This window comes from Stegodyphus dumicola, chromosome 4 (assembly GCF_044657685.1).
Source record: "Stegodyphus dumicola isolate Sdum_Otavi_A_Nest chromosome 4, ASM4465768v1".
Classification (NCBI taxonomy): Eukaryota; Metazoa; Arthropoda; class Arachnida; order Araneae; family Eresidae; genus Stegodyphus; species Stegodyphus dumicola.
In genome coordinates, this window is record NC_140771.1 from 642,237 (window position 1) to 663,258 (window position 21,022).

Consider the following 21,022-nt stretch of genomic DNA (forward strand, 5'->3'; position numbering starts at 1 on the left):
TACTAATCCTGATTCATACAGACAGATAAGTCTACTCTCTTCCTTAAAATCTTCGAAGCTGTCCTCCTGAAAAGAATAAACGACTACTTGGATGCTCACAACATTATTATACCATATCAATTTGGCTTCAGAAAGAATCTGGGCACCACCAACCAGCTAGACAGGGTCGTGGAACTCATTTCAGAGAGACTAAATACTCAAAAGTTTACTGGTGGAGTATTTATCAACATCGCTAGGGCCTTTGACTGAGTCTGGCTGGAGGCACTCACCAACAAACTACACAGCCTGGGTTTCCCTGGCTACATCATAAACATTACTAAGTCCTACCTGACAGATAGAAACTTCATCATTCACATCCACACCTCACCCCATTAGGGCTGGGGTCGACCCAACTACTTCAATATCTACGTTAACGACATCCCTACATCACACAGCACAACACTAGCCATGTATGCTGATCACACTGCGATCTTTTCACAAGGTGCATTTGCTGGTTCAGTCATACAATGGCTACAAAAGTACATACATGCACTAGAGACTTGGCTTATTAAATGGAAAATACAGATCAACATCAGCAAAACCCAAACTATTATGTAACTCAGTAAGACACTATCATAGAACCCACGAATTACAGCTAGTGTACAGAAGTTTTGAGCTCGTAAAGCTAGACTCTTACCCTTAATTGCTCGAAACATTGTTTTATCCATAGATAACAAATTACTCATTTATAAACCCATTCTACATCCATCATTCTGTTATGCATGTCCTGTTTGGGCTTATGTCTGTAATAAATATAGAGGGAAACTTCAAATTGCCCAGAAAAGTATGCTCAGACAAATTGTAAATGCCGCATGGTACATTAGGAATAACCGCATACATGAGGAACTTGGGGTATGCAGGTTAAGGCCCTTCTATTATAAAATAGCAAAAAGTTTAATGAAAAACAAAGTATCCTGGAGAACCCAGCTATTAAAATTGCTACATATGATAACAAGGCCATTGGCTATTTTAAACATCTGGATCATGTAATAACTGTCATACAATAACTGTAAATGTGTTTTATGTATATTGTTTACTGTATTTATTTATCAATCAATGTATTACATTACCACTTTAATATGCTTACCATCTGTGTTTCCAAACTTCTTGATTATGCTCCCATTATTTTGCTACTTGGCACCAAAATTCTCACACTTTTCCCCTGTGTATTAACATCTTGACTTTCAGGGCACATTCACCAGCTCAACTGCTTTCTGGCCTGCTGATAAACAAAAATTCAAAGATTAATCTTTGATCAACCAAATTAAGCCATTCTATTTAATTTAAAAATTACATATTCTTGTAACACATATATATATTCTACATGGGGTAGTGCCTTGGCACAGGTACCCAGGTGTTCAGGAGCACCATTCCACTGGAGAAGGACCGATGTTAACAAACGAATGAAACTCAAAAATAACTTTAAATAGTATATGTATTTGCATCTATGCAGCCGAATATACATTTTTACCTAGTTTTTTAATCCGTTATGGGAGTAATGGATGTAAGTAATGTCTAGTAATGTAAAACAAGGGATGGGTGTATATATAAATTTTACTTCAAATGTACACATATTTATTTCAAGTTGTATTTATTATTAAGTTTTAATGAGTAATTTTACCTGAAATTTATTTTCTTTTATATTTCATATGAAAAATAATGCAAATATTTCTTTCCTCCTCTATTTATGAATATTAAAACTGCATATTGTTTGTTCACTGTAGAAAACGATTAATATTATCATATGCTTTTAAATTCCTTTTAAAAAGGTAACAGCAGGCAACTCCAAAAAGAAAGAAATGCATGAAATATTATTTTCTGTTTGTGGAATTGTAGAATAAAATACGTGTGGTAAGTGAGGCTTTTTTATTTCTATTCAGGAAGTTATTTTATTTTTTCCTCTAATCTCTTCATCTTCTTAATTTAGAACCCAGATCCGTAGTAATCAGGAAAGTTTATAACAGAATCTTGCCATTTTTTGTAAAGTATCAAAACAATGAAAGACATTTCATCATTAACTCTTAATAAGCATAAGAAAACAGAATCATACTCACAATACTTACACATCTAAGAGTGTATTAACAACTGAAGTCTAACAGTTAAAGATATAGCTTGTTTTCTGTTCCTGAATTACTTGATGAATGTAAATTTTTTGATTTAGATGCTTGAATATACATCAGATAAGAAGTAGTATGCGTAAGAAAATGTGTCAGCATTTCCCATTTTATTTTACCTCAGATTTTCTTCATTAGGATCTTCACATCATTATCATTGCACGATTGAAAAAAATTGTATATCACATTATGGAAACATTACAGTATCCATCAAGAATTCAAACAGTGTTGTCAACCTAATTGTTGTTTCACTTTCATGAAACAATTGTTGCTATCTAAGCCACTAATTTCCATTTACATTGGCAGACACAAGATCTGTTATTTGTATATGTAATAGATCTGTCTGTAATAGTAACATTTCATTAGTTTCCAAGCCTTCTAGCATTTTTCATTACATCATTTCTTTTTTCTTAACTCTGTACTTGCCAAAAACTTTTATTGCATCTAATGTGCTGAAGTATGAAAATATGCTCTGCTGTTTTACTGATGTACAAATTAGAAGCCAATGCAATGAATCCAAATTATTCTATACCATCATCAGTCCTGATGTTCTTCTGCTGTTGTCAAAATAGAAAGATAAAAAAAAAAAAAAAAAAAAATACTATTAAGGATTAAATTTATGAAAATTAGCAAATTAAAATTAGGGGGTAAGTTTGAGTCCAACTAAGAAGACTGAAAAGCCTCTCCCATGGTCTGAGGACACCGAAAAGGTATTTTTAGCAGCTAAAGAAGCTCTTACAAAAGTTACCCTCTTAAGACATCCAATTCCTGGTGCTCAACTCAGTCTTTGGACCAATGCATCTGATGTTGCTCTCTCACGCAACTCCAAAATTGTCAATGGGAGCCAATAGCATTAATTCCATTAAAATTGAATAACAGTCAATGGAAATGGTCTACATATGACCGCGAACTTCTCGCAATATACGAGTCTATCAGGAAATTTCGGCACATGTTAGAAGGTTGCAACTTCATCATATTTACCGACCAAAAACCACTAACATTCGCTTTCAGATAAAAAGCAGAAAAGTGCTTTCCTCCGGTCCTCTGTGGAATGGTGTTTGCTACACCAGGGTGCCTGAGCCTAGGCTCTACCACCCTGTAGAATATTTTTGTAGCTTCGAAGATTAGTGGAGATAACAATTAAACATTTAATTAGCTGCTAGTATTGCTAATTTTATGTTAAATCATCATAATTTTTTAATATAACTATATTTTTACTTTTACTGTTAAGAACTATTAAGCAAATAATATGTAGTACTTGATTGCCTACTAAAGGACTTGATTTTCTGTAGGTGGTATTGGGAAAATAAGCTGTATGCAGGATTGGCACAGAAGCAGTGGAACTGGTGACGCATGACAGACATGGTAAGTATAAATACAAGTTAATTTCACAGTCTGAATCCTTTTATACAGTCAAAAGTCGTTAATCCGGACTCGTCGGGACTTCGGCGATTCCGGATTATCGATTTTTCCGGATTATAGATCATCAGTTTAAATCTGGTAAGATGGCATGTAGAAATTACAAAATTAAAAATATGAAACCGTAATTTATGAAATAAAGAACAATTATGATCTAAAAAGTATCAAAATTTACAAAAAGAAAAAGCTTAATATTTATTTGTTTACTTTATTAAACATTTCCTTCAATGTAAGTTGCTTCGTTTCATGTGATAATACTTTCTCTTTAATTCTATTAAATACATATAATTTCTTGTTTAGTTACAAAGTTCCGCTGTTCAAGTCCTATAATTGATGTGTTGAGAATACCGACTAATTTGTCAATCGAAATGTTTTCGTTTTCAATAACCTCTGGGTCACTTTCTTCACTATCGGAAGCGAATTATAATGACGAGGAACTTGATTTAAATCATATCAAAGACGGAGTACATCGAGATGAAATACTACACTTAGTACGGAATTATAAACCAAATAAAATAAAAACATCTGCCCTGAAGATAAGGATAGTGCTGACAGATCAACTTCCAATCCGTGGCGTGAAATTGATAAACAGATTTCGGATTTCAAAACATACTTTCGCTTTGTAGATACAAATTACATATTAGTAAATATATATCGGAAATTCTATTTGACATAATCTTTCTAATCTATCATAATCTAATAATGACGTTTCTGCTCCCCCCCTCTGCCGCAGAGCAGCGTGAAATTGATAAACAGATTTCGGATTTCAAAACATACTTTCGCTTTGTAGTAAATATATATCGGAAATTCTATTTGACATAATCGAAAGTTCAAGCTTACTTTTATAAAATTGCTCTAACAGTCTGCAAAAAATAATAAGCCGGATCGGATTCGAAAATTAAGGAACAACGCAATCTGCAACATTAACTGAATTAGATAACTTTAGCTTAGCGTATAACTCCGTTACACATTAAACGCGCATGCGCACAAACATATTCGCAGCCGTAAGGGTCTTACGCGCTCTCGTAAACGCCTGTGCGCATGCGTGAACGCGACGCATGCGCAGAAAGTTTGTAGCTTTGAGGTCCGGATTATAGATCATTCCGGATTATGGGTGTCCGAATTAAAGACTTTTGACTGTATATACAAAATAATAATAACGTATGCAATACATACTGTCACTACAAAATTGAGAAACATATATACAGACACTATGCACAGAGTAAAGAAAGAACAAAAAATGATGGTACATATAATCAGGTGTTAGTATAGTTACATAATAGCGATGTTCTGTTGGGCCAATGGCCTATCCATATTATCTAGGTTATTGTAGTCATAATTACAAATTTTTATACTGGAATTATCTATTGTGGTCTCTTTTGCATGAAATTTTTTTGCTAATTTGTAATAATGTGATCTGAGTTGTTCCGTGCCTAACTCTTGGTGTATACGATTATTTCTGACATACCAAGGAGGGTTGATAATTTGCTTTAATACCATATTTTGGCATACTTGTAGCTTCTGTCTATTTGATTTTCTTGTGTGTGCCCATACTGGGCTTGCATAACAAATTAATGGTCTGAGAATGAACTTTACGAACTCGGAACTTCTGGATAATAGAAGTGATGTGTGGGGACGATGTAAGAGTATTATTGATAAGTCCTAAGATAAAGGACTTGCTTGGCCCATGGAATGCTTTGATTATAGAATTGAGGTTGCTTATCCTTTTGGTTTTTCTTGTGAAGAGAACAGCTTTGGTTTTGTCTACATTCACAGCAATTTTCTACTTGGTAAGCCAAATCTCTAGCGAATGTAAGTAGCTTTGTAATCGTTGGATAACTAGACCAACAAATGCACTTTGTGCTAGGATTGCTGTGTCATCTGCATACATAACAAGTGTTGTGTCATGAGTGGTGGGAATGTCGTTCACGTAAATATTAAAATATGTAAGTCCTAGAAAGGACCCATGGGGGACCCCTGCAAGCATAGGGTGTGAAGTAGAGTTTGTACGTGAAACATTAACGACAAAGTGTCTACCTATGAGGTAGGAATTAGTAATGTTTATGATGTATTCTGGGAATCCCAGAGCATGTAATTTGTATATGAGTGCATCCAACCAGACTCTGTCAAAAGCCTTAGCAATATCAATAAAGAGGACTCCTGTAATCTTCTTGGTAGCCATTCTTTCAGAGATGGTTTCTATTACCCTGTAGAGCTAGTTCGTAACTGACAAATTTCTTCTAAAACCAAACTGATGAGGGATTGTGATGTTTCTGTTCTCCATATGAGTATTTATTCTTTTTAGTAAAATGGCTTCAAAAACTTTGCCAACTTTGCTTAAGGTAGAAAGGAGGCTTATTGGTCTGTAGGAGTCAGGTTTTGCAACTGGTTTTCCAGGTTTCAATATAGGAACTACCGTCTTTTTCTGAAAATAAGCCCTATTGTGATTTTCGGAACTTTTTGCAAAATAGACATCTTCTAAAAATAAGCCCTATCGTGATTTTCGGAACTTTTTGTAAAATAAGACATCTCCCGAAAATAATCCCTAGTTAAAATAATGTGACAAAAAGAATTCGTTAAAAAATGCTGTTGATTTATTAAGTAATAATATGTTTAGCTTTCCTAATACTCGTATTTCAGAGAAATGTTTGAAACAAAATATTCCGAGAAATTAATTGTTTACCTCTACAGTTTGTTTCAAATTAATTCTTGGAATTTATCTTAACCACTTCACCATTTGACCCGAGAGAGATACGTTCACAGGAAAGGCATCGTCACTTGTTAACGTCGCCAGACTCTCGTCGGTGTGAAATTTGGGCTGAACCGTAACCCCCGAGACACATACGACGCAGCGACCTTTTTCCAACCCCCACAGAATGAGTCGAAAATCAAAAGGGGTGATTGATGGGTAAAACATTCATGGGACAAAATAACTGATAGTGATGTTTCCAATGCACTACGAACAGGCTACTTAAACAAGAAGTATTCATTTAACAATAGCTATATCGCAAGACATGAGAGATTCGAACCAATGATTCAACAGGAAATGGATTTGGAAGAAAATCAGAATATAATTCAGAATTTTATTTATGACGATGTTCCAGAAGAAGATGACATGACTATAATTGAATAAATTTAAATTTCTGTATTCTGTGTAAAATAAATATTAAATAAAAATATATAAATATTCTTTTATTTTTGCCCTTCCCCGAAAATAAGCCCTAGCGCGAATTCTGGACCAAAAAAGAAAGTAAGACAGTGTCTTATTTTCGGAAAAAGACGGTATTTTTGCTGTTTTCCAGTCTTGTGGAAAGTGCTGCCAGTCGAGAATAAGGTTGCATAATTTGGTGAATATGAAGATAGACTTGACTGGGAGTTTCTTAACCATCTCATTTGTAATTGTATCCGATCAAGGACTCTTTTTTTTTTTTTTTTTTTTTTTCTCTTGAGTTTTTTTATCATTGCAAGGACTTCTGAAGGTAAGGTTGGTGTAGGTTGGTGTGATGTTGTTTGAGCGTGGGCTTGTAGTAAGGGTGGAGTGATACTGATGAACAATGTTTTCTGTATCAGAGTCATGAATGTTGTTTATGCGAAATTGAGATTCCAGATGCTGAGCTAAGAGTTTTGCTTTCTCAATTTCAGTGTATAGCATCCCTTGAGGCCCTTTAAGGGGAGGAATGTTATTGTAGCATTTTTTGTACCTACTGATAGCCTTCCATAAGGAGTTATCCTCAGTAGTAAGATTCTGGAAGTAGCTGGCCCAGTTGTGTTGTGCTTAGGTATTTAAAAGAGATTTGACCTTATTACAAAGGCGGTTGAACAGTTGTTTATCCTCTCTATTTCTGGTCCTTTGAAATTGCCTTCTAGCTGCATTTTTAGCTTTTATAAGTTGTTGTAACTCTCTGCTTCTGTGGGCACGCCTTAGTGGTACTTCCTTTTGGGCATTGGTAATTTCAGTGGTGAAATTCTGGATTAATCTATCAATGTCATGCCTCGAGTCAGATGTTGGTAATGTGTACCGTGTGTTGTTAAAAATGTAAAAGTGTTAAAATTAGTAAACTCGCTGAACCACCATCATTTGATTTGTAAATGCAAAAATTATTTCATGGTGCATGCGGCGTAAACTAAGACTTTGTGAAGATTTTAGGTGTTCGATCGAAGTGTTTTGATTTGAATTTAACAATGGATATTTTATATTCAAAGGACAATGGAATTCCAAATAAAGGTAGGGAAATCTTAAATTAATTATTTAGTGATTATTTGTAGTAAATTAGTAAGTATTTATTATTGCTGTCATGGGTGTATTTAAATTAAATAAAATGGAAGATAAGTTAGATAGGTTGAAACGTAACCGTTCCACATTGAGATCGTCTGTTACTAGGTTAATTAAAGTGGTTGAAGACAAATTAAAAATTGAAGGGGAGGAAAATTCGATTAAAGAATTGAGGGAATTGTTCGAATTATTAACCGAAAAGAAAAATAATTTGAGAACGCTTGATGATGAAATACAAGAGTTAAACTTAATTGAAGAAGATTATAGTATAAACGAAGAATACAATGACAAATGTATAATTGCTTGTAGTCAAATTAAACAGTTTTAGGTGCGGTTACCGCAGTACCGTCAGCGAGGAATCCCCAAAGTTCCGATTTAAACCAGTCTAGTGGTAATGGAATTTTGCATGTAAATTCCAGTTCTAGTGGGAGTAGTATGCTGAAATTACCAAAATTAATGATTGATAAATTTTGGGGAGACCCCAAACAATGGAATGAATTTTTGAATAGTTTCGAAAATTCGATACATAAAAAACAAAACGCTTTCAAAAATACAAAAATTTGCATACTTAAAAACATTCTTAACGGGACAAGCTTCAAATGTTGTGTCAGGCTTTGAGTTAACAGAAAGTAATTATGATAGTTGTGTAGCATCACTAAAGGACAGATATGGTTCAAAAGACCTGATCATTAATTCATTCATGAATAAAATTCTCAATTTAGAAGCCGTTAAACATTCTGCTAACGTAAAGGCTTTACGTAAATTGTATGACGAATTAGAAGTTTTGATTCATAATTTGGAAACTTTAGAAGTAACTTCTGGCTCATATGGACATTTACTAATTCCAATATTATTAAAATTAATTCCGGACGATTTAGTTTTGGAATTTAATCGGCAAAGAGGATCGAAAGATAAAGTTGAAATTTCGGAATTAACACAATTTATTAAAACAGAAATAGAATGCAGGGAAGTTTCAAATCTAGTATTAAATGAAAGGAAAAATCCTGAGCCTCCACGAGTCGATCAATCAAAATATGAAACTAGAAAATATGTAAAATATACGCCCACGGCTGCATTTCATACTGCAGTTAACCGAAAATGCATCTTTTGTGATAATTTGCACGAGTCATTTAAATGCGAAGTGAATGTTTCTGATAAATTAAAGAAACTAAGATCCGAAAACCACTGCTATTCTAGTTTTAAAAAATTTCACACATCAAAAAAGTGTAGAAATAAAACTAAATGTAATAAATGTGGCAGTATGTATCACAATGAATCGATTCATACTAATAAATTCCCTGTAAACAAAAAGTCGGAACAAGGTTATTCCGAAAACGAAACTGAATCTCCAACTTTGAATTCTGAGGAAAGAAATAAAGTTAAAAACTTAAAATTGATTGCTTCTGTTCCTCAAGGTGATAATAATAATGACTGTAACGCCAGGAAAATAATACAAACTTGTACAGTTTATGCTCGTTAAGTATAAATCAAAATTAACTAGATTAATTCTTGATCAAGGCAGTACAGATCCTTTATAACGAAAAAATTGGCCGACTATTTAAAACTTACTCCAGTCCGTTATGAAAGACTTTCCGTTCATTCATTTGGTGCGACCAAGGCAATGAATCATTCCTATCCGGTCGTTGTAATCGAAATTCAGAATTGGAAACAAAATAATAAAATAAATGTTGAATGTTTGATCTCCGATGTTATTTCCTCGGCGCCCATCAGTGTGCCTAGTAAACAAATTGCAGACTTCATGGAGCATCTGGGGTTGCAGATCGCCGATTGCTCAAGAAAAAATACCATAGATGTTGAGATATTAATTGGCGGGAATGAATTCTGGGATGTAGTTTATTCAGAAAGAAGTTAAATATCTGAAGGGTTGTTTCGCAGTCAGTTCTGTGTTTGGTTGGGTTGCTGCATTAATCGAGAAAAATAAAACAAATAAAAATTGTTCTGAAAATTTAGCGGTAATGACAAACACTGTTGTGTTGAAACACTGTTGATTTGGGGAATTAGAGCATATGGGAATTAATGATTCTGATGATTATTCGGATATTAACTGCGAAATAATAGACCAGTTTGAAAGAAATTTGCAGTTTAAAAACGGAAGATATGAGGCAAATTTAATCTGGAAATACAGTTCGAATAATCTAGGAAATAATTTTAAGATAGCTAAGAAACGATTCGCAAACCTTCACAATAAACTAAGTAAAACTCCGGAGATTTTTCAGGAATATAAAAATATAATTGAGAACCAGATATTAGAAGGAACTGTAGAGGAATGCCCGAATAATGATACAAATTTGAGATATTTTATGCCGTACCGAGCCAGTGATACGACCTAGTGAAATTACTAAGGTAAGAATTCTGTACGATGCTAGCTTAAGGACAGAGAACACGAATTCGTTAAATGACTGCCTTGAATCGGTGCCTAATCTAAATCCAAATATACTAGACATAATGTTAAATTTTCGTAAGTTTAAGATAGCGTTTTGTGGAGACGTTGAAAAAGCCTTTTTAATGATAGGAATTGCTGAAGGTGATAGACAATTTCTAAAATTTCTTTGGTTTAAGGAAAATAATAACTCTTTTAAGATATGCAAATGTGTCACGTAGCTTTTGGTTTGACTATATCTCCTTTCATTTTGGCAGCCACTATAAAACATCAAATTCGGAAATATAAAGATAAAATGCCGGACAGTTTCTAAATGTTGAATTCTTCTGTCTATGTCGACGACCTATATTTTGGAGCAGGAAAGGTTGAAGATGCATATCGGTTATCTGTAGATGCGGTTAACATATTTAAGGATGCTGGGATGAATTTTAGAAGATTAATAACTAATTCTAAAGCATTAAAGGATTTATGGGTCTTAAATGGGATTAAGGAATCAGATAACAAATTAACTAGTGAAACGAATTTCTTAGGTATGATTTGGAATTCCATCGAGGACAATATAAAGTTAAATTTAAAAAATTTAATTGACTTTTCTACTGGAAACGATTTTGCTACAAAAAGGAAACTTTTGCAAAGTATCGCCCAAATATACGATCATTTGGATTTATTGCACCCTTTGTTATTCGGGCGAAAATTATTATGCAAGAAATGTGGTGTTCCGGTTCTGACTGGGATGAGGTCCTTCCTGCAGAGATTAATGACAAATTCAACATTTGGCGGGAGGAACTTAGTGATTTAACTGAAATATCGATACAGCGAAATTTCTTTGATGACAATCCAATGAATATAAGCCTTCACCTATTTTCGGACGCTAGTCTTAAACCATATGGGGCCATCGCATATTTCAGATACCGGACGAGTGATTCAGAAATTAAAACTTCCTTTATCATGTCGAAATGCAGGGTTGCACCTTTAAGATCAATCACACTTCCTCATTTAGAGTTAATGGGAGCACTTGTGGCTGCTCGAATGTAAAAATATTTGAAAAAATTGTTTGGTGATTTAATTGAGGATGTTTATTTTTGGAGTGATTCCGAAATCGCTATTACTTGGATTAAAGGTTCGCCAAATAATTGGAAACCATTTATCGCCAATCATGTTACAGAAATACAGGGTATATGCTACAAAAATTACTTGTAATTAACCTGTAATTATGCTACCTGTAATTAACAATAAATCCCCAATTTTGCATATAGAAAAATTCAGTTTGTGATGTATATTTAAAATAACTTTAACTTTAATGGCGCTTATGCTGTGCAATTCCGTTGTTGTGATGCGCGTGTTACTGTGCTAGCTGAATTTCATGTGAACTGTTTCAAAATTGTAATAATAAAAGTTTTGAATTCTTGAGATATACTCATTAGTTGAGTCTTCTTTTAAAGTACAGAAGTAATTAAATTCAACAAACTACATAAGAAGTTACATGGTGTCAGGAGCAAAATGGATTTCAGACCACTTGCTCCGCTAACATTCTCCGTCGGAAATGTTAAAGAAAATGGAAAAAATGGAAGCAAGAGCTAGAAAACTATTTACTTGCAACGGAAAAAGATGCCAAGCCAGATAAGACTAAAACTGCAATTTTTTTGAATTTACTCGGTACTGAAGGACTCGAAATTTATAACACGTTTCAATTTGAGCCACCTGAGAATAAAGAGAAATACGAAGAGGTCTTTTGAAGTCTTTTGAAGATTATTGTTCACCACAGCAGAATGTCATATATGAACGTTACAAATTCTTTTCGTGTAGCCAGCAAAAAGGACAAACAACTGAATGTTATGTCACTCAGTTAAAGACTTTAGCGTCAACTTGTGAGTTTGCTGAACAAGAAAATGGATTAATTTGCGACCGTATTCTATTAGGCATTCGGGATAGGAGTCTGACCGAACATTTGCTTTGAGAATCTAACCTAGGATTAGAAAAAGCTATAAAAATAGTCCGTGCCGCTGAAACAAGCAAAGAGCAACTCCGGAACACGAAAGATGATCCAGCGAATGTAAACAGCGTGAAGAAATATAGAAAACAGCAGCATCAATCAAAACAATCATTGCCACCGAAATTATCGTCGCAGCAGAAGGAATCAGCACTAGAATATGACTGCAAGAAGTGTGGAAGAAGGCACAAATATCGGGACTGTCCAGCTTTCGGAAAGACGTGTGCGAAATGCAAAGTAAAGAACCATTTTGCCTCAAGGTGTCCCAAGAACATTTATGAAATTGGAATACCAAATAATGAACTTAGAATATATAATGAACATAGTTTATTTGTTGTCTCTGCAATGATAGATCCACCAGTAAACGGGCATACTGAATTTAAAATAAGTGCAAAATCAATTAAAGATCTAACAAATTCTATTGATGAAGTAAATAAGGATATTCACAAGGTAAGTGAAACATGGGTGAAAAGTATTACAATGTATGTAAATAATAAGTATTTCAAGGTTGACTTTAAGTTAGATACTTAGTATCGAAAGTAAATAAACCAACTGATTGGGTTCAAAGTTTGGTTATAGTTGAAAAACCTAATGGGAGTCTGAGATTATGCTTGGATCCTAGAGATCGAAATAAAGTAATTAAAAGGGAACACTATCAAATTCCTTCTTCAGATGATATAATTAGTAGGTTATAAAAAAAGTATTTTCAGTTGTAGATTTAAAAGATGGATTTTGGCATGTACCACTAGATGAAGCTAGTTCTGAACAATGTACATTTAATACTCCTTATGGAAGATATAAATTTAATAAAATGCCATTTGGAATATCCTCCGTCCCAGAAATATTTCAGAAAAGAAACCAAAAATTATTTGGTGATATTGAGGGTGTGGAATTTATTTTGATGATATCATAATTTATAAAATTAATAAAATGCCATTTGGAATATCCTATATTTGTCCTGCCTATATTTGTCCTCCACACTCTAACGTATCTCAGTTTAAAATCAACGATATTGTCTTGATTTATGACGATAAACATCCCAGAAATCTCTGGACAATAGGTAAAATTTTGGAATTAATGCCAGGCAGAGATGGTAAAATAAGATCTTGCATAATTAAAACACATACTTGTACCTTAAAAAGGCCTATACAATTGTTATATAATATGGAACTTAACTAATGTTTGTATTTTGTATTTTTAGGTTCAATTCTCCTGACCTTGCTGATAGGTATCATTTAATGTTTTGTAAAATTTATGTGCTTATAATTATGTATGCATGTTTGTTATATTTAACCATTTGTCTAGGATTAATTGTCGAAATATTAATTGAATATTCTAGAATATATTATTGAAAGATGAACTCTCCACCGAGTTCAGGTGGGGAGTGTTGTGTAATTTGAAGGAAAAGGCTAGAGGGATCTAACGCTCACATAGTTGAAAAAGAATAAAGATTGTTCATGTTGAAGGCAGCGGCCTAAGAATACATTCTGTATATAGTAAATTAAAATATTGTTAAAAATGTAAAAGTGTTAAAATTAGTAAACTCACTGAACTATCATCTGATTTGGAAATGCAAAAATTATTTTAACCGTGTTGGGGTTTTAGGAGCTGTTATGTGTAGATTCGCCGAGCTGGCTAAGTTGAAAACTACACGTCCTATGTCATTTGAATTATAGCAGTTCCATGCACTGTGTCTGGCATTAAGGTCTCTACCTATAATGACATGTGTACTAAGTCCTTACAAACAAGTTGCGGATTTCGTGCTGGTGGAATGTATGTGGAGACAAAAATGTATGCTGTATTACTGCTTGTAATGAGTGACATAGCTGATGCCTCAATGGCTAAAGGCTGTGGAGTTGGAACAGGATAGTGAGGGATGCAGCGTTTAACCAGAAGTGCAGTGCCCCCTCCTCTGGGGTTTTGAACTGTAGCAGGTTGATTGTATCAAGCACCACAGTTTCATACATAAATTGGAGTGGATGGGCCAATGCAGTGTTCTTGTAGGAATAATAAATCAGGGTTGTACTTATTTACAAAGTCTCAAAGTTCATGAATTTTCCTAGACAGTCCATTCGCATTCTATGTAACTATGTGCATACAATTAATACAATTATTCATTATTCATGTCAGAAAAAGAACCAAAACATCTTCACAAATATTAAAAATGATAAAGAGTTTGTCAATAGTATTAATAGTGGCCTGTAATTCAGGCAATCTTTCATTTATACATTTAATAATTTTATTAAATGGAAAACATTTAAAAATATTGCTGACCTCTTATTAATGATTTATTCGGCGTGTTATTGTGTCTTAACTCTGATTAATTTCATTATATCCATAAGTCCACTCAACCCAGACTCATTTGGGGGGGAGAGGTATATACATTAGCATTTTTACAGTCATCTGATTCAGATATTAGTTTTTTTGATATTTAGTAACATTAGCATAGATCAGACCTTGAACAGTACTGCTATTTTTTACAATCGTATTCTGGCTGGGAGCCTGCTTACCTTTAAATTTAGAGTTTTTGCTATTTACCTGATTTAATTTCTCTTTTACAACATTATTATTCTGAGGAAACTTAGGGCAACCCCTGTAATTGGCCATCGTATTCTGGCTGGGAGCCTGCTTACCTTTAAATTTAGAGTTTTTGCTATTTACCTGATTTAATTTCTCTTTTACAACATTATTATTCTGAGGAAACTTAGGGCAACCCCTGTAATTGGCCGTGTGGCCTGTGTGAAGGCAGTTGCAACATTTTACAGTTTCCAGGCGTTTAGCCAAACAGTCTGAGGTTTTATGTGCCCCTGCACACTTCACACATCTTGGTTGGCATTTACAATTATCAGATGAATGAACTGCCAACACTTCCGTTAGATTGGTAAACAACAATTTTTACATAGAAACCCATAAACTTAACAATATCATATACCTGCTCAACCCCTGGGGCATTATTTAGTTGCACCTGGAAAAGAGGCATTGATGCATAGGTTTTTACTCTGTGCATTTGAGCTACTCTTCTAACATTAAAGCCTAAATTTTGAAGTTCATTGTTAATTTCCTCGATAGGGCAGTCAATTGGGAATCCTCTTATAACAACTTTTATGGGTTTGTCGTGCTTAGTCAGTATGACATAGTGATCAATTTTTCTCGTCCATGTATTTAGTAATAATTCTGTGATCCTCTTGAGTGGAGGGAAATATTTTTAAGACTTCTCCATTTACTTTACCCACAAAGTCTATCTTAGTGTGTGTTTTTAAAATTTTCAAAAAATCGCTAAATTTAATATCTGGTTTTGCCATAATTGGGCGAATCTTAGGTCGAACGAGTACAGTATCATTATCAGTTACATTTTCAGCATCCATTTCAATAATTTGTACGTCATCATTAGAATCAACATTATCATTATTTTCAAGAGAGTTACAAGAAAGTTTCTAAAATTTATTCGCTAGTGGCAGATCATTACTTTTAACTAATTTAGCTGGGCGGGCGATATTCCTGGGTAGGATAAAACCATCCTCGTCCCTAGCATCAATTGAACGTTTCGGTATTTTTTTCATAGAATTTCTCTTAGCCTTCGGCTTAATTTTATCAGCACTATTATCATTTAAATTATTAGCAGAACAATTATCAACAGTACCAGTAACAAACATAATTTTATGCATCATTAATTCAGTTTCATTCATTATAGCAATTTTAGGATTCAGACTGCTAAAAACTCGCACTTACCTTTAATTAATTCCAGGAGTCGTTCTGCTGCCACTCTGGTATTTCGAAATTCATCTTCGATGACCCGCTTACTAGTTTCATCTGAGAGGAGTCGAACTTGCTTTGCACAAAAATATCCTTTAGAGTCTATATCAAAATTTATTCTGTCCATCATCCGCACAATAGTCATGTAGTCGTTGAGCTCTAAATCGTCTTTATTCATCAGGTCAGTCCAATTTTCTCCTAACAGTGTTCACATAGTCCATCATATCCGTAGTCATATCCATCATACAGTTCCTAGCAGTCGTCTTGGGTGTAGTCATAATTAAATCACTATTTTCGCCTTCTTGCATGGCGAAAAAATATCACAAAAATAGCACTTAAGCCAGGAAAAAGTCTTGTGAACACAGTCAAATCACCAAATAAAGTAATCCATAGTGCTCAGGAAAGCACGGAAAAACAAAATCCCTCCCAAAGAAAATGAGGACTTGGGCGAACGCTGTTTCCTCCAATCCGTGAGGGTTAATATTTAAATTATCAACAAACGTTTTTACAACTTTTCATTAAACATTTACACACATCCATGCCTTCTCCGGGATTCGAACCTGGACACTTCGTACACAACCAATGTCCCTCGTCCTTTCATTCCCTTTTCATTTAAACCTATCATCTTCCTCTCGCATCCAGGTATATCTGCCACTTCAAATCACCCATTTCGACATTTTTACTTCCTGATGCCGAATTTCCTCATAGTTACATAGATTTTATAGGCCCATTACTAATTTCTGAAGGTTATCAGTATTGCTTGACCATAATCGATCGCTTCACGCGATGGTCGGAAGTGATTGCCACATCTGATATGTCAGCTGAAACAACTTGTAAAGCTCTAATTAGTGGACGGATAGCTCGTTTTGGATGCCCTTCCACTATCATTACTGACCAGGGTCGGAACTTTGAATCGCATCTTTTCAGGGAATTCACGAACCTGCTGCGCACTCATCATATTCGTACCACTGCCTATAGACCTCAATCAAATGGAATCATTGAACGTTTCCATCGCAAAATGAAAAACAACATAAAATCTAAACAGAATCGTTGCCTCTTATACTTTTGGGTATTAGATCTTCCATCAAAGACGACATCCAAGCAACTTGTTCCGAGTTAGTCTATCGTACTACCTTAAGACAGCCTTCGGATATTTTGTGCTTAGACCAGCTCTCTCCGCCATTTTTAACACCAACATATGTAAATCGTTTACAATCTATAATGCAATCTCTGATTCCTATTGCAAAATTAAAACACTGTTCAGAGCTTACCCACATTCATCCATCTTTAAAATCGTGTTCTCATGTTTATTTGAGAATTGACTCAGTCAAGCCTCCTCTTCAACAACCATACTCGGGTCCTCATCCAGTCATTGAGCGATATGACAAAACCTTTATCATCTCCATGCAGGGTAAAACTCAAACTGTTTCAATTGATCGACTCAAACCTGCATTTTTCATTAGTGATAAAATCTTTGTCCCTATCACTAAACCTTCCAATAACTCAGACACATTGAAACCTACCATGTCAAATGTTTCTAAAACCATCACAAAATCCGGACATGTCAAATTCCCTCAACAACTGTCTACCACCTACTATACAACTTATATATATTTTTATTTATTCAATATTTCATTCTGCAGTTTAATTTATTATGTGTTTTGTATTGTACCTTTTACCTTCATATTTATCATTATATATTATAATTTCTGTATTTTTTTTTTTTTTTTTTTTGTGTGTGTGTATCGTTCGGTCTCACTCACTGGGGAATACTCTATGGTGTTTCCATGGAAACACCATACGAAATTTTGTAAGTTCTGTTCATGCACACCTCTGGTGGCTGTGGATAGAGGAGAGAATGGAGTGCATGAAACGGCAGTTCCTTTTTCTCATCGGAATGTCATTATTGATGCGTTAAATAAAGTTTATATGTTTTATACTTGTGTCTTGCCTTCAGGGCTGTGGAGTCAGAGTCATGGAGTCGGGGAGATTTTCGGGTAAAAGGAGTCGGAGTCACTAAAAACAGGTCGACTCCGACTCCATGGACAGTTTGAATTTGAAATGAAATTAAAATGAATTGAAAAAATTGATGACAAGCTCAGTTATTATTTTTATTTATGGATTGTATACATTAGTAAATAGTTATTTTCTATTTTATTGACCTATTTATAAATAATATAATATAAGGGAGGAGGATGGATGTGATATTTGCTATTAGTGATTAAACTGATTTATTTAGTTACAAATCTCACTAGTAAATTTAGGTAAACGCCAATAGCAGCAAGAACTCCTAAAACTGATGCCATTCTTAGGAAGCAAGCAGGAAAAAGAGTAATTCTTGATAAAGCAATGTGATAAGGAAGTACATATTTGATGATAAAGAGGTTTTTTTAGAATTAAGAACTCTTAAAAAAAAATGATATATTAAAAGACGAGAAGAAAATATTTCAGTCTTCACCTTTAGATTTTAAAACAACTCACTCCTAAAACTTTGTAGATGCACCACTTACTTTGTCTCGGTGTTCCTTTTATTCTAATGTACTTTGTCTTCGTGTTCCTTTAATTCTATAATTAAATAGCAGAGAATATTTTTTAATGTTCAGAATGCAAATTTTATTTAAATGTGTTTCTAGTTTTAGGTGCAGTGAAAGGGCTACTATCCAACAAATTTAACTAGGATGTGGAGTTTATTTCTGAGGATGAACTGAATATAGCCAAATGTACTTATGTCACTAATCACTATGCAGTAGTGCATTGCTAACACCAATAATTTTTATGGATATTTACTATATTTAAAATTGCATAAATGTCATTATTTAATATTGCATGAAATAGAAATACTTAATATTTAAGTTTTCTCTAAGAATTGAATAATGTTATGTTCCAAATAAATTCTTTCCTGAAAAATAAATATGCAAATAAATATTTGTCCAAATTTATATGGACTTGTACTTTGACTTTGGAGCCATGTACTTTGACTATTCAACAAATTTGTTTCACGTATAAATACCAAGGATGAGAATTTCACCGAAATTTCAGAAAAATGTAATAATTATGACAAATAATAATGAATTATTTATTTTAAATTACATCTTATTTGAATAGGAGAAAGTTCTCTTTGAATAAAAATTCATTCCACACATAGTAATAAAAATCTGATTAATTTTCTAGATATTGCATAATATAGATGAAGATAAAGACAAGAATACATCAACTCTCAGAGTGACATTTTGATATTGGTGGGCAGCGAAAACTCATTTATGAAGTTTTATAATTCTGCCTATCTAAAACTTTTAATTTTAATCAAAATTTAGAACAGTGCAGGACATAATTTAGTATCATTACTTATTTAAAGTATTTTTCAATTAAATCATTACTCTGCACTAAATAAATTATTAGACTGTAGATAAATTTCACTTGTTTTACATAAATCCAATGCAGTGCTTTTGAAAGATTATTTTATTTATTTAATTTACTATCAAAGATTGTTTTAATCATTATGAGAATACATAAGAATTTAGAGATGCTTTCAGTAAAGATACTTAAAAACAGATTTCATCGCTTTAAGAAGTCCGGGCCTGTCTATTGAAGTTGTAGGTATGTAGATTGTGTAAATAACTTATTTTTAATACAGCTGCTGACGTGTTTTGTTAAAATAGAATGCTAGATTAAAAATAGTGTTAAGCGAAAAATAAAGTTCGTTTTAGATTAATAAATTAATCGTTAATTTATTAATCTAAAACGAACGTTCAAAATTAATCGTTCGTTTTAGATTAATAATTAAGTAAAAATAGATTTAGAAAACAAATGATTTTTTTTTTTTTTTAAATTATCATGTGTAACTATTCTTTCAAACTGTGAAACCTCATTCATTTCATTGATGTTACATAAATGTTACAAATTCTAAACTTCCATGATACGGTCAAATAATTTATTTAATTCATAGTCTCATTATCGATAAGAGTAATTAATTTGACTTAAAATTTATCAAATCATTCATTCAGTAGGTGACACCATCTATCGTGCATTAGCATAATTAATTTTAATTAAAAATTTTTTTAATTTGCTGTAATACATTTTTCGTATCCCACGGTTGCATCATTGACATACAGCAATTACAAAAATTAAATAAAAAAATAATGATAATAATTTAGTAATATGAAAAATAAGGACTTGACTAAATTCAAATTATATTTTTCTTGTTTCATTCAATTATTCATCCTAAACATTTTTATGAAAAGTACGTAATAAATTAACAAATGAACAATGTAAAATAATTATTCCCCATAAAACAGACGAGTAAATCAGGGCTGGGTCCAGAAACAGAAGAGTACTAATAAATATCCAGTTAACACGAATAATAACGAAAGAAAAATTCCCTTCTTTATCCAGCAAATCGTGACAACACAAAAATTATAAGTATTAACAATATTTACAGAACAACTTACCAATTCCATTTAACAAATATTCAAGTCGTTCCGCATCAAACATACGACAATGATTTATCAAAGATCCTAGGATTCCTAATGCCTAGAAGTTCTCTTCAAAAGGCTGTCGATAACAGAAGAGTACCAATAAATATCCAGTTAACACGAATATAACGAAATAATAAATTAGAAAAATTCCCTTCTTTATCCAGCAAATCGTGACAACACAAAAATTATCAGTATTAACAGTATTTATAGAACAACTTACCTCAATTCCATTTAACAAATATTCAAGCCTTTCTGCATCAAACATACGACAATGATTTATCAAAGATCCTAGGATTCCTAATGCCTAGGAGTTCTCTTCAAAAGGCTGTGAACTCTCTTCCCTGCACTTTTCCAGAACATGCTACCATCGGATCGAAATCTTACAACTATACTGGATTAGAGCTATGCCCAGGCACCCTTCGGAGGACGCCCCACCCACAATTCCCCAACGACCTGGAATGTGAGAAACAATGACCCACCTCTATTCTGTCCTTTTCATTTCCCTCACAGAATGGTCACAGCTGGAGGTTCCATTAGTGGTGCCCAGTCACGCAGGAG

The 21,022-nt window shown here is 33.5% G+C and overlaps 2 long non-coding RNA genes across 2 annotated transcripts; one reads left to right on the plus strand and one right to left on the minus strand.

Moving 5' to 3' along the window:
• Positions 1-1,131: 1,131 nt before the first annotated feature.
• On the minus strand, positions 1,132-20,881 carry LOC146997459 (uncharacterized). The gene is made up of 3 exons (XR_015040565.1): positions 20,685-20,881; positions 20,438-20,540; positions 1,132-1,261 (listed from the first exon to the last, which is right to left on the minus strand). It is a non-coding gene; the product is annotated as an uncharacterized LOC146997459 (long non-coding RNA).
• LOC146997460 (uncharacterized) lies at positions 11,133-18,928 on the plus strand. Its single transcript, XR_015040563.1, has 2 exons — positions 11,133-12,686; positions 18,623-18,928. It is a non-coding gene; the product is annotated as an uncharacterized LOC146997460 (long non-coding RNA).
• Positions 20,882-21,022: the final 141 nt, after the last annotated feature.